The sequence below is a fragment of the Macaca fascicularis genome, chromosome 6 (genome assembly GCF_037993035.2).
Source record: "Macaca fascicularis isolate 582-1 chromosome 6, T2T-MFA8v1.1".
NCBI lineage: Eukaryota > Metazoa > Chordata > Mammalia > Primates > Cercopithecidae > Macaca > Macaca fascicularis.
This window is the reverse complement of record NC_088380.1, coordinates 135,252,368-135,267,906: the sequence shown is the minus strand read 5'-3', so window position 1 is coordinate 135,267,906 and position 15,539 is coordinate 135,252,368. Positions and strand designations below refer to the sequence as shown.

General features: G+C 39.4%; 1 long non-coding RNA gene across 2 annotated transcripts in view; it reads right to left on the bottom strand.

Annotated features, from left to right (window-relative positions):
• LOC141407058 (uncharacterized) overlaps nt 1–15,539 on the bottom strand; it is a 178,341-nt gene that overhangs the window by 30,417 nt on the left and 132,385 nt on the right. The gene's annotated exons all lie outside the window — the stretch shown is intronic.

Sequence of the window (15,539 nt, the reverse complement as noted above, 5' to 3'; positions counted from 1 at the left end):
AAAGACTTAGAATCAACCCAAATGTCCATCAGTGACAGACTGGATTAAGAAAATGTGGCACATATACACCATGGAATACTATGCAGCCATCAAAAAGGATGAGTTTGTGTCCTTTGTAGGGACATGGATGCAGCTGGAAACCATCATTCTCAGCAAACTATCAGAAGAACAGAAAACCAAATACTGCATGTTCTCACTCATAGGTGGGAATTGAACAATGAGATCACTTGGACACAGGAAGGGGAACATCACACACCGGGTCCTGTTGTGGGGAGGGGGAAGGGGGGAGGGATAGCACTGGGAGATATACCTAATGTGATTCATGAGTTAATGGGTGCAGCACACCAACATGGCACATGTATACATATGTAACAAACCTGCACATTGTGCACATGTACCCTAGAACTTAAAGTATAATTAAAAAATATATATATAAAAGTTATTATAATATAATAGAAATGTACAAACACCTCAAGAGATGAAGGGATTCAGAGGAAAAGGTAATTCTCATAACCCAAGAGCTCTGAAAAATCTGAGGAAAGGAGAATGATTTTTTTTTTTCCCCCTGGGAGCATCAGGAGAGGTTTTATGAAAGGATAGCCCAAATCTGATGTTGGTCCAGTGCAAGATTAGAGAAGACGAAGAAAGAAGGGACCCAGGCATTCCGGGCGAGGTTAACGATATGCGCAGGTGGGAGGCAGGGCCTGTAAGGGCCTGTTTGTGGACCTGCAAGTAGTTACGGACACAGGAAAAGAAGATGGGGAGATGGCATTCCCAAGGAGGTGGTAATCCATGAATGCCACACAATAATGCAGTTTCATGCAACTTTCTTTCGGCATGGAAGAATATGGCCCAGAAAATATTTATCAGACAAATGGCATGATCAGATTTGTGCCTCAAGAAAAGTAAGTGACATTAATGTTTGAAAAGAATTGAAGAGAGAGGCCTTGAGTTAAGATGGGTTGGTGCTATATTTAACACATAAAGTGCATCACTTTTTAACAACACCTCACCTACCTCCTTTTTTTTTTTTTTTTTTTTTTTTTTTTTGAGACAGAGTCTTGCTCTATCACCCAGGCTGGAGTGCAGTGGTGCGATCTTGGCTCACTGCAAGCTCTGCCTCCCGGGTCCATGCCATTCTCCTGCCTCAGCCTCCTGAGTAGCTGAGACTACAGGTGCCCGCCACCACACCTGGCTAACGTTTTGTATGTTTAGTAGAGACGGATTTGCACCGTGTTAGCCAGGATGGTCTTCATCTTCTGACCTCGTGATCCACCCACTTCAGCCTCCCAAAGTGCTGGGATCACAGGTGTGAGCCACCTCGCCCAGTCTACCGCCTCTTTATAACAAACTTATTTGCAGTAATAAACATAAAATGAGATAAATAAGGACGATGACTAGAAAAGAAATGGAACCATTAAGATTTTCTTTTCTAAAACTTTACAATGTAATTATATCACTAAAAAAATTAAAAACAAAATCAGTAAAAGAGAGCAATATATATTGTGTATCATCGTATACACTTGTAAATGTCTAAAATATTTTTTGAAAAAGAGAAAAATCTTATGCGTACATGTTGATTTGCCACAATAATGAATATTAACATTACAGTTTCTGTTAAGAGCCTTGATTTCTGCAACTTTATCAAAATCAATAGTTTTTCATATTTCTGTTCCATAGCAAATAGAGCTATATTTGTCAATCTCTCTTCATTCAAAGTTGACTGAAGAACATGTTTTGTTAATTTTAAGTTTGAAAATTTTACTTTATCTGAAGCAACCAATATACTACAGGTCATTTCAAACAGTCTCAAATGTATGTTTGGCAGAGAGTCATAAAAATCCTATTTCACAATAATTTCAGAAAATTTAAATGCAAATAACTCTAAATGGTCATGAAATGGAATTAATTTCAAATTCTGTGTTTTTATCTTTACAGACCCTGAGTTATCATTTTTCATTTCAGATCAACTGTTTAAATGCAGGAATAGGTAATACAACAACATTGGAATATTTGAATCACACTTGGAACATGCTTGCATACTTCCAACCTCCTATGTATGTTCTCTGTGGACAAAGACTGAATCTGTATGTCAGGGGTGAGTTGCATAACTGAAAGCTCTCTGGATTAATGCCTATGTACAATACAGTGTTTATTGAAAGTGTATTCATCTGCTTTCATGCTGCTAATAAAGACATAGCCGAGACTGGGTAATTTATACAGGAAAAAGTTTTAATGGACTAGCACTTCCACATGGCTGGGGAGGACTCACGATCATGGCAGAAGGCAAGGAGGAGCAAGTCGTGTCTTACATGAATGGCATCAGGGAAAGTGAGAACTTGTGCAGGGAAACTCCCCCTTATAAAGCCATCAGATCTTGTAAGACTTATTCACTATCACGAGAACAGTACAAGAAGGACCCACCTCCATGATTCAATTACCTCTCACTAGGTACCTCCCTTAATAAATGGAAATTGTGGGAGCTACAATTCAAGATGAGATTTGGGTGGGGACACAGCCAAACCCTATCAAAAGGTAAGTAACATAAATGTGCTGATTTTAAACTACTATAAACTGATGTTACTGTTAATACTCAACAACAATAGCAGCTACCCTTTAGAACATATGCCAAAAAAGGATTTTTTAGAAGAGAAGCATTTTATCATTGACATTATTTAGGGTTATAAGTGCAGGATATAATAACAAACAAATGATCTTTTAGTTATTTACACTGTTGACTTTAAATTCCCTGTAATTTAAAATGCACTATTTTATTCCTGTAACCAAGGAGATGGTTTCTTCTAGCCTGCCCTTGAATCTTCCATAGAGAAGGGAAAAGAAAATGGTAACTGGCATTTCAAAGTGTCAACACTGTGCCAAACAGGATGTTAGATTCTTTGAAGAGATTATTATTTCTCCATTTTAAGATGCATATTAAGATCAATTGCCAAAGATCACACAGCAAAGTAAGTGGTGAAACTGGAATTCAAACTGAAGTCTCTCTGACTCCAAAACATATAATATCTTCAATCTACCACATTGTTTCTTTACAGAGGATGGGAGGGAGATGAGTTTAAGGCTGTGGCAAAATTTAGATGAGACGTAATTGAGCTTGGGTTTTGGCAGCATCAGGGGAATGGAGAGAAAAGCATGGTGGGAGGTCATATTGCAAGACCAGATGGACCAAATCTGGCAATATATAGGATGTGGGAACATTACAGATGGTAAAATCCAAGTTTTGAAGCCTGAGGAAAGCATAGACAGGCAACTGAGACACTAACAACAACTAGCAGTTGCCAAAATCCGACTGAAATTACAGTGAGATAAGGAAGTATCTACCCACCAGGACCCTTATTAGAGACCTATATGTGCAGAGTTAACACTTTGCCATAGATAGGTAGTGTTGTCTATAAACAGTAGATGATCACAAATTGCTTTTTAAGAATGGGGAATTGACTTACTCACAAACTTTCACTTTGCTGAGTAGGAAATGCAAGTTTGGAGGCAGAGCTGAATTGCTCAGGAATGCAGAGACGAGACTAAGATAGCTATGATCCTCAGTGCCACGCATCATGGCTTACCTTTGTAAGCTCAGTCTCTTTTCTAAATAAAGAATAAAAAATGTTTTTCAAATATAATGACTTGAAGTGTCACCAAATTTCTAGCTTTCAAAGTGCCCCTACATACTATATGGGTAGTATTGCTTGAAAAATAACTTAGATGATAGATAGACAGACAGACAGTGAGAATAAAGTAGCAGGTTTTCAAGAGCCAGTCTGCAGTAATTCATGTAGGCTCGCAGCAAATTAGGGCCACTCTGTTCATGCCATTTGGATTAATGGCATTTTTCTCAGGCAACGTAATTTACAGGATACTTCTTTCTGATACTTATGTTTCTTTTCTTATGTGTGTGGGATCTTGTTTCTTTTCTTCTTATCTATTATTCCCACTGGCCTTTACTGATAAGAATAGAGTAGGTTGTGTTTACCTTCCTAGCAATTTCCTGGTTGAATTTCCATGGAGCCCCACTGACTACCTGCAGGGAGGAAACTGTACTGACAACAACTGCCACTATGGGGCAGCAGGGAGCTATATCCCTGCATATCTCAGAGTATCATTGATTTCACAGTCCTAGGAGGAAACATACATTCTATAACTAGTTACAGTTTTTTCCCCCCAATACTTTTATATGGTCAATTCTTATATGATAGGTATGTTTAGCTACCTCTAAATCTTTATGAAAAATACCTATTCCTACTCTACATAAAAAGAAACTTAAATACCTTGAATCTTGGTCTTTAATGACATTTACCAATGTGACAAGATGGTCTGTATCAGTAATTTATAGGATTCTGAGAATCATTTAAATTTTGAGAAGTTTACTCTTTCCCACACCTGAAACATCACATTCTACTTTTGGTCACTAATAGCTAACATTTCTGGAGCTCATATGTGCCACACACAGTTCTAGGCACTTTACATGCATTGGCTAATTTACTCTTCACAATTCTCTGACGTAGCTTTGGTTTTGAACCATTTTTCATATGAAAAAACTAATTAAAGAAGACAAAACAGTCCAAAAATCATACTATAACTAATAAGGAAAGCATGGATTTGAACCCAGGTGGTGTCATTTGGCCCTAGATCCCATGCTCTGAACCAACACTCATTTTACTCATAAAATCTGAGGCAGGCTTCCATAATAAAAATATAATTTAAAAATTAAAATGTAATAAACTTCATTGTACCATGAAAACCTAGAGTGTGTGACAGGTCTATAAAAATCACAAATTCTGAGATGATTCAGCGAGATCCATCTCTAAATATGGAGCAAACTAAGAAAGACAGGACGGAAAAAAACTGCTTTGAAAGGGTTAAGGATTCCAGAAGGCTATAATAGCAGGTTTGCAATCAAGGGCCACCATAAAGAAACAGCAGGAGGCGGGGAGGTAATCTTGGTCATGCTGGGAGTGCACAAGTCTTTAGTTTAGAATTGTGTCAAACCACCCAGAAAGCTGTGTTTAAACTTTGTTCCATTTCAGAATGGACATGGTATTTTTTTCTGAAGCCAGAAACTGAAGATCAACTTAAAGCACTTGATTCAATAGAACCTCGCTGAAAAGTTGGAAAGGGTTTTTGCTAAGAGGTTTCAGTCAGGATAAGTCTATTTTTCATCATAAAATAAAATACAAATTATCCATACCATTTAGCAGCAAAAAGCTTTTGAACCCACCTCCCAAGTAAAACCACAACATTCTTCAATTCTGCTTTCTGGTAGGTCAATCAATGTGGCAAAAAAAAAAAAAAAAAAAAAAAAAAAAAAAGTACATGTTTAATACCTCAATGCTCCACTGCCTGAGTCCCTTTATCCATTTGGAAGAGAGATTCATTTAGGCCATCCATGCTCTTTTGTTCACATCTATGGGCATAACTGGATTTTTTTCAGGTGCAGGAAAAAGTCTCTGGGGAGCATAGTTTGTGCAATTATATGTTTCCAAGCAGGAAAGCCAAACCGAGGTTTGGAAGAGCTACACAAAAATGGTGTTGGCAATAATTCCCATGGCAAGTTGATCCAATCTGAAAATGGGATTTTATTTTTGTGTATCCTATGTCTTTTAACCAACCTCTCTGAATCCTGATGGATTCATGCAAATCTATGAAAGACCAGGTTTTCAGGATGTAGAGTCAGAATAATACTCATTGTTTAACCTGCTAGAAAGAACATTAATATTTGGTAATTCTTTTGGGATGGAGTATCATTTCTACTAAATAAGAAAAATCTGAGAAAGGGGAAAATGCAGAGGTTTCCCTGTTTCTCCAGGAAATAGACTTCACCCTGAAAGCTGAAATCCTATGCTCAGTGGTTTCCACTGAGGACTAGCTGAACAGCAACAGTAGACTTATCTCAGTCACGTGCCACTATGAGAGTAGCAGCCAAACAGCTCTCGGGGGAATAAATATATATTTTTTTTGTTTGTAAAAAGTTCTTTTTTATGATAGTGGACAACTGCCTTCTGTCTATTTAATAAAGGTGTTTCTATTTAATGCAAAGATAGAAGTTAGGTAACTACTGAAGAAGTTAACTTTCAAAGCACATTTTCTAATTAACTTTTCCTCTAATAATGACCTGGAGCCTTTTTGTAGATTTGGTTTCATAGCTCTACTTTGTATCTGTCTACATATGGAAGCATCAATTCTCTTACTCTCTCTGAATGCTAACTGGATCCAATAGTTCCCTAGCTTGTCTCAAACAAACCTGGTTCCCCACAATCCACAATGTCAGGACTGCTAGTTTCTCCCCAGTTTTTCCTCTTGAGTACATCTGACTGGTTTCACAAAGGGAATCACAACACACTGTCCTTTCTGTCCCGGCTTGCCCAGAGCCCTAAATTTTATTTTACATTTATTTTACAACTGGAATTGTAAAGAATTCAAACCCTTATTCTTTCTGACTAAACATATTTCTTCTCAGATGCATTAAATATTTTCAAATCTGTGTGATTATGTTAAAAGAAAAATCAAAGAATTTCTCAAAATTATAAATGTTATTAAGGTGAGACTCCCAGATATGCTCTCATTTGAGATGAAAACAAAACTGAAAGCCCAGGTGCCTTGAAAGAAAAGAATAGCTCCTTTGTATGTGTTCATTGTAAACACACAATAAAGTTCAAAAATGCATCCACAGTCAATGTTTCAACTACAGAGAAACAAAGACTAGAAAGATAAAACAGAAGAATTTAATGATGCCTGTAAAAACATCCTACGTGAAAATAATGCCACCCACCATCACTTTTTTCTTTTCTTTTTTTTTTCTTTTGCTAACTACAGCATAGTTTTTCAAAGAATCTTTGGCATCTCTAGATGATAAATTATGTGAATTATTGTTGGATCAAAATTCCTTTGAAATAACTGCAGGTGTTCAAGATCCTGTCAGAGCAAATGTATTTTAAGTACCCTGAGGACGCTGACATCCAACCATTTCCCAGGCTTCTTTGAGGTAGAGCTCCTGTTGGGAGTGGCCTGGTTTAAATTGGAGACATATGGAGAGCTACTCAATGAAGACTGGGGAAGCCTATCCAATTGGCATGGAATTAGAATCTGACTCCTTCTGTTTTAACTACATATTTGTGGGTCTTTTTCTGCTATGTATTCTCCCCTTTATTTCTTAATTCATAGTAAAATGCTTCAAGAGAGTATCTCATTGCTAGGTTGGGAACTACAGCTTCTTAGGAACACAGTTTAGTGGGCAGAATTATATTAATTATGATGTGATCTGCATTGGACAACTCATTTGTATACATATTTTATTTTATTTGGGGGTCTTTACAGAAAACAGGTTTAAAGATTTTGTTTTGTTAATTAGTATAAGCAGTAAAACCAAGCAGGTGGTTCTACTTGTTAAAAGAATGAATGAATGAATGAATGAATGAATGTTATCTTGTATTTTAAGAGAAAGGTAAAAGAAATAAATATATGTAGCAAATTATGAGTCACATGACCGTATTACATGAAGAAATTACGTGTCTCATTAAGTGCTTACATAATCATTAGAAGAAAAATATTATTGTTCACACATCGATTAAGAAAATTGAAGATCAGGAAACAAATTGTACAATGTCACGCAGATAGTAACAAGAAAATATTTTTTCCAGCTTCACTTTACTCCCACAAATGACCACTCTCTTTCCATTTTATTCCAAATTTTCCTCCTGAGTAGCTGGGACTACAGGTACACACCACACCACCCCTCTTTGTGTGCGTGTGTGGTAGAGACAGGATCTCACTATGTTGCCTAGGCTGGTCTCCAGTTCCTGAGCTCAAGTGATCCTCCCAGCTTGGCCTCTCAAAGTGCTGGGATTACAGACATAAGCCATTGCACCAAGTCTTATTCTTCTTTATTATGTTTTTAATTTTGAATTGTGGACTTATGTTTGAATGTCTGTGTTTTCCCTGTGGAAATCATATCAGGTCTGAGTTAAGGATTTTATTTGCTTCTTTCAAGTGCCTTTAAGCACTTATGTCTCATGTGAATGCTTGCCAAAGAGTAACTACAGCAGTGGACGACTTTACTAATCAAGTGGACAGGATGACTCATACTGTTGATTTAGAACTGGTGGTGGCTTTCCCCAGCCATCCCTGCCATTGCCCAATAAGCTCATGAACAATGTGGCCATGGTGGCAGGAATGGACTTGATACATGAGCTAAGCAACATAAACTTGCACTCAGCAAGGTCAACCTGCTTATGCCATTGATGATTGCCCAACTTGCCAGCACCAGAGACCAACACAGAGCCTCCAAGATGGCACCATTCCCCAGGCTAATCAATCAGATACCTGACAGGCTGGTTACATTCAACGTCTTCCATCATAACAGGGGCAGTGTTTTTGTTCTTACTGGACTAGACATTACTCTGGATATAGATCTGCCTTTCTTTTGCATTTCCTGCATACAATGCTTCTGCCAAAACTACCATCCATGGAATTACAGAATGCCTTACCTACCATCATAAGCAGATAAGGTATCACTTGAAAATGATACCTTACCACTCTGACATCATTGAATAAGTATCTTGGTTTAGGATTTCCTTGACTATAAATAAAGAAAACTTATTTCAAACCCAATGTCTGCATGAGGGCATGCCTTTTCTTTAAAAAAAGAATTTCAAGGAAATTTCATTGTTTCCCACCCAGAACCCAGGCTGAGATAGAAGATTTTGCTTACTATCATTCTTTGCTACTATAGATTTTCTTCATAGTCCTCCATTTCACAGAGAGTGTGGATTTCTAAAGATGTTGATATACACGAGACTATCAATTCAAACTCCTTACTTTTCATGGACTCAAGGCCATATCTCCTGTCTTCCATGTGACTAAGAGGATTTAGGACTGTCAGGAGAATCAGCTACATAATTCATGGGGCTTGCTTGGGCCTGATCATGTGTATATCACTTCCATTTGATGATGAAATGCTTTTGTGCACACCCAACTTTATGAATTATTTGGTCAGGTAGCACCCAGTTCATGACCACACGGTCATCTCAGGTCATGTGGTAACTTGGTGGCCCATGGTCAAATGTTCAGTTGCTACTAAAGTCCAGTAACAAGCCAAAAGCTGTTTCTCAAAAGGAGGGTAGTTATCTGTGGGTGATGGCAGGGTCTTGCTCCAAATCCTAAAGACTAGTGCTGTGATTCACCTATAGAGGCCTGCCAAAGGCTCCAAACAGCATTTGCCACTAATACATCAAATATTATTGGGTCTGCTGGACCATATGTCTCAAGTGAAGGCATAAGCAAGTTACCTGAAGAAGTGGCCCAAGAGCCCATGGTTCCTACTCTTGCCACACTGCTCTCACTCTCCAAACCTGCACCTATGGCCTCATAGGGAGTATCCTATGATCAGTTGATAGAGGAAGAGAAGACTAAGGCCTGGTTTACAGACAGTTCTGCATGATAGGCAGGCACCACCTAAAAGAGGATAACTGAAGCGCTACAGCTCCTTACTGAGACATATCTGAAGGACAGTGGTGAAGAAAAATCTTCTCAGTGGGTGGAAGTTCAGGCAGTACACCTGGTAGTACACTTTCCTTGGAAGGAGAAATGGCCAGATGTGCAATTATATACCAATTTATAAGCTGTAGCCAATGGTTTGGCTGGATAGAGTTTGGGACTGAGAAGGAACCAAACTGACAGTTGGGAAGTACATGACAAAGAAAATTTGGGGCTGGGTGCAGTGGCTCATGCCTATAATCCCAGCACTTTGGGAGGCCTAGGCAGGAGAATTGCTTAATCCCAGGAGTTCAAAGCCATCATGGGCAACATGATGAGACCCAATCTCTGCAAAAAACAAAATGTTAGTTGAGCATGGTAGTGTGTGCTTGTAGTCCCTGCTACTTAAGAGGCTGAGGTAGGAATATCACTTGGGCCTGGGAGGTTGAGGCTGCAGTGAGCCATGATCATGCCACTGCATGCACTCCAGTCTGGGCTGCAAAGTGAGTTCCTGTCTCAAAAAAACAAAGAAGAAATAAATTTGGAAAAGGGATATGTAGATAGACCTTTCTGAGTTGGCAAAGGACATAAAGATATTTGTGTCTCATGTGAATGCTCACCAAAGAGTAACCACAGCAGAAGAAGACTTTACTAATCAAGCGGACAGGATGACTCATACTGTTGATTTAGAACTGGTGATGGTTTTCCCCAGCCATCCGTGCCATTGCCCAATAAGCTCATGAACCATGTGGCTGTGGTGGCAGGAATGGAGCTGATGCATGAGCTGAGCAACATAAACTTTCACGCAGCAAGGTCAACCTGGTTATGCCATTGATGACTGCCAAAACTACCAGCATCAGAGACCAACATGGAGCCCCCAAGATGGCAGCATTCCCAAGGCTAATCAGCCAGTTACCTGACACATTGGTTACATTCAACCTCTTCCATCATAAAAGGGGCAGTATTTTGGTTCTTACTGGAATAGACATTACTCTGGATATAGATTTGCCTTCCCTTTGCATTTCCTGGGTACAAAGCTTCTGCCAAAACTACCATCCATGGGCTTACAGAATGCCTTACCTATCACCAAGATAATATACACAGCATTGCTTCTGACCACAAAATTCACGTCAAGACCAAAGAAATGTGCCAATGGGTGCATGCACCAGAATTCAGTGGTCTTACCATATTCCTCATCAACCTGAAGTAGCTGGCTTGATAGAAAGGTGGATGGCCTTTTGAAGACTAAGTTACAGTGCCATCTAGCTGACAATACTTTGCAGAACTGGGGCAAGATTCTCCAGAAGGTTGCGTAAGATCTGAATCAGCATCCAATATATGGTTCTGTTTCTCCCATGGCCAAGATTCATGGGTCCAGAGATCAAAGAGTAGAAATGGAAGTGACACCACCTCACCATTACTCCTAGTGACCCACTAGCAAAATTATTGCTTCTGTTCCTGGGGTGACTTTATGTTCTGCTCCCTGGAGTTCCAGAAGGAGGAATGCTTCCACTAAGAAACACTTCCACTAAGAAAAGTGATTACATTGAACTGGAAGTTCTGACTGCCACTCAGCCATTCTGGACTCTTCACACCCCTGAGTCAACAGACTAAGAAGGGAATTTCTATGTTGGCTGCGGTGATTGATCCAGACTATCAAGAAAAAATTAGACTATTACTCAACAATGGCAATAAGGAAGAATATGTTCAGATTACATAACATCTCTTAGGGCATCAGTTAATATTACTATACCCTGGCCGGGCACGGTGGCTCACACCTGTAATCCCAGCACTTTGGAAGGCCAAGGCAGGCGGATCACGAGGTCAGGAGATCGAGACCATCCTGGCTAACACGGTGAAACCCCATCTCTACTAAAAATACAAAAAATTAGCCAGGCATGGTGGCAGGCTCCTGTAGTCCCAGCTACTCGGGAGGCTGAGGCAGGAGAATGGCGTGAACCCGGGAGGCGGAGCTTGCAGTGAGCCGAGATCGCGTCACTGCACTCCAGCCTGGGGGACTGAGCGAGACTCCATCTCAAAAAAAAAAAAAAAAATATATATACACACACACACACACACACACACACACACATATATATATTACTATACCCTGTGATAAAGGTGAGTGGGAAATTATAACAACCCAGTCCAGGCAGGACCAAAAATGGCACAGACCCTTAAATAATGAAGGTTTGTGTTATCTTTCCAGGTAAAGAACCATAACCAACTGATGTGCTTACTGAAGGCAAAGGGAATACAGAATGGGTACTAGAAAAAGGTACTTATAAACACCAGCTATGACCATGTGACCATTTACAGAAATGAGGATTGTAATTGTCATAAGTATTTCCTCCTTATTTTGTTAAAAATACGTTTATGTGTATATATACATATAGTAAGCAAATATCTTGGTTTTTGCTCCTCTCATTCATTTATCACATAAGATTCATCAACTTTATATTAGCATTTAAATATTGTTAATTTTATGAGTAATCAGCAAAGTGTAAACATCACTCAAGGACTTTACCTTCTCTTCTGAGGAAGATATTAGTGGATTTTCTCCTGTATTCAGGATAGCTGCATCATGTTAGGATGATAGGTGGAACCTTGTTATTGTCTTTATTGGGAGGTTTAGTATGGTTTAAGGAGAAAAATACGGGTGTCAAATTGACCTGGGGTGGATTTATAATGGTTAATTTTAGGTGTCAACTTAGATTAAGGGAAATCTAGGAGCTGTTAAAGCATTATTTCTTTACCAGATCTCGTCTGTGAGGGTGTATCCACAGGAAATTGGTGTGTGAATCATTGGGATGAGTGAAAAGATCTGCCCCAATGTGGGTGGGCACCATCCAGTCAGCTGGGACCAGGATAGAACAAAAAGGCGAGGTAAGATGAGTTCTTTGTCTTTCTTTTCTGGGGCTGGGATGCCCTTCTTCTCCTGCCCTCGGACATCAGAACTCCGGATTCTATGGCCTTTGAACTTTGGGACTTGTACCAGTGGTCTCTTGGATTTTGAGGCCTTTGGCCTCAGACTGAGAGTTACACCATCTCTTTCTCTGGTTGTGAGGCCTTCAGACTTGGACTGAGCTGTGCTACTGGCCTTTCTGGGTCTCTAGCTTGGAGATTGTCTATGGGACTTCTCAGTCTCCATAATCTCTGAGTCAAATTTCCTAATAAATGCTCTCTTATCTATCTGTCTATCTATCATCTATCTATGCTATTGGTTCTCTAGAGAACCAATAGCATAGATAGAGAACCAATAGCATAGATAGATGCTATTTGCTATTAGTCAAGGTTCTCTAGAGAACCCTGACTAATATTATTACAAGCCTGCAGAAGGCTTTCAAAATAGCCAGTGGAAGTTGTTACTGGAGCCCAGAGAAATGTGTGAAGAGAGATGCCAGGCAGGAGCTTTGGGCTTCAGTAGAGGAACACAGCCAATATATATAGGTGGAGGGGTGAGCAGGGGAATAAAAACCTTGACCTCATTTTCTTGTCCTCAGTCTAATTTCCTGTTTGTGCCTCCCATTGGCCAAACTGTAGGGATCTCATAGATAGAGTATACAAAGGTCAACATTTTGAGGCACAGGACATGATATAGAAGGATGAACAGTGCCTTTGGAGGAAGAGTTGCCAATTCAGAACTCATGAATCCTCTCATAATATGTATGAATGCACATGTGTGGAGGGGAGGGAATTTTCTTGGAGAAATAATAAACACAACAGTTGCTGATCAACTTCATTGGTCATTACCATGAAGGACTGTAGGCACAGTTTTGCCCTTTAGATAAGGCTTAAACTCTCCCGTTTGCCACAGTCTTCACTTTATCGGTTATTTATGTTGTTTATGTTAGCAGCCTGGCCTTGTAGACTTTTGTGTCTATGACTTGTAAACTTTCAAGTTGTTGTAAGCATTACAATGAAGGTATTCACAAGCTAAGTTGCTTATTCTTACTTGGGGAAATAGAGAAAGGATTTCTAGAAGGCTTGATATTTGAATTGAGTCTTAAAATATAGATTTAACAAGGTGGATATTATGAAGAAGGCATGCCAGGCAACGGAAACAATATTAATGGAGACTTAAAATTGCTTTAACATACAGTTGAAGAAACTAAAAGTTATTTCAACATGGTTGAAACACCAGGTTGTTGGGGTTATTAGTAGAGATGAGAAAGGAAAGGCAGTTAGCGGCCACATAATGAAAGGCTGAGAGCATGAGGCCAAGGAATTTACTCTTCATTCTGTAGATCACTGTTTCCCACTTCTAGGAAAGAGGGTGATCCTCAAACCACCTGGGAAACTATCAATTATTGTCACCTGAGAAGCTGTGAAAATGCAAATTTCTAGACTCCAATCCAGACTTCATAAATCTATGCTTTTTATTAATTCCTCCTGTGATTCTTTTTTTAAAATTATTATTATTATACTTTAAGTTCTAGGGTACATGTGCATAACGTGCAGGTTTGTTACACATGTATACTTGTGCCATGTTGGTGTGCTGCACCCATCAACTCGTCAGCACCCATCAACTCATCATTTACATCAGGTATAACTCCCAATGCAATCCCTCCCCCTTGCCCCCTCCCCATGATAGGCCCCGGTGTGTGATATTCCCCTTCCCGAGTCCAAGTGATCTCATTGTTCAGTTCCCACCTATGAGTGAGAACATGCAGTGTTTGGTTTTCTGTTCTTGCGATAGTTTGCTGAGAATGATGGTTTCCAGCTGCATCCATGTCCCTACAAAGGACACGAACTCAACCTTTTCTATGGCTGCATAGTATCCCATGGTGTATATGTGCCACATTTTCTTAATCCAGTCTGTCACTGATGGACATTTGGGTTGATTCCAAGTCTTTGCTATTGTGAATAGTGCCACAATGAACATATGTGTGCATGTGTCTTTATAGCAGCATGATTTATAATCCTTTGGGTATATGCCCAGTAATGGGATGGCTGGGTCATATGGTACTTCTAGTTCTAGATCCTTGAGGAATCGCCATACTGTTTTCCATAATGGTTGAACTAGTTTACAATCCCACTAACAGTGTAAAAGCGTTCCTATTTCTCCACATCCTCTCCAGCACCTGTTGTTTCCTGACTTTTTAATGACTGCCATTCTAACTGGTGTGACGTAGTATCTCATTGTGGTTTTGATTTGCATTTCTCTGATGGCCAGTGATGATGAGCATTTTTTCCTGTATCTGTTGGCTATATGCATGTCTTCTTTTGAGAAGTGTCTGTTCATATCCTTTGCCCACTTTTTGATGGGGTTGTTTGTTTTTTTCTTGTAAATTTGTTTGAGTTCCTTGTAGGTTCTGGATATTAGCCCTTTGTCAGATGAGTAGATTGCAAAAATTGTCTCCCATTCTGTAGGTTGCCTGTTCACTCTGATGGTAGTTTCTTTTGCTGTGCAGAAGCTCTTTAGTTTAATTAGATCCCATTTGTCAATTTTTAGCTTTTGCTGCCGTTGCTTTTGGTGTTTTAGACATGAAGTCCTTGCCCATGCCTATGTCCTGAATGGTATTACCTAGGTTTTCTTCTAGGGTTTTTATGGTATTAGGTCTAACATTTAAGTCTCTAATCCATCTTGAATTAATTTTCATATAAGGAGTAAGGAAAGGATCCAGTTTCAGCTTTCTACTTATGGCTAGCCAATTTTCCCAGCACCATTTATTAAATAGGGAATCCTTTCCCCATTTCTTGTTTCTCTCAGGTTTGTCAAAGATCAGATGGCTGTAGATGTGTGGTATTATTTCTGAGGACTCTGTTCTGTTCCACTGGTCTATATCTCTGTTTTTGTACCAGTACCATGCTGTTTTGGTTACTGTAGCCTTGTAGTATAGTTTTAAGTCAGGTAGCGTGATGCCTCCAGCTTTGTTCTTTTGGCTTAGGATTGTCTTGGCAATGCGGGCTCTTTTTTGGTTCCATATGAACTTTAAAGCAGTTTTTTTCCAATTCTGTGAAGAAACTCATTGGTAACTTGATGGAGATGGCATTGAATCTATAAATTACCTTGGGCAGTATGGCCATTTATTTTCACGATATTGATTCTT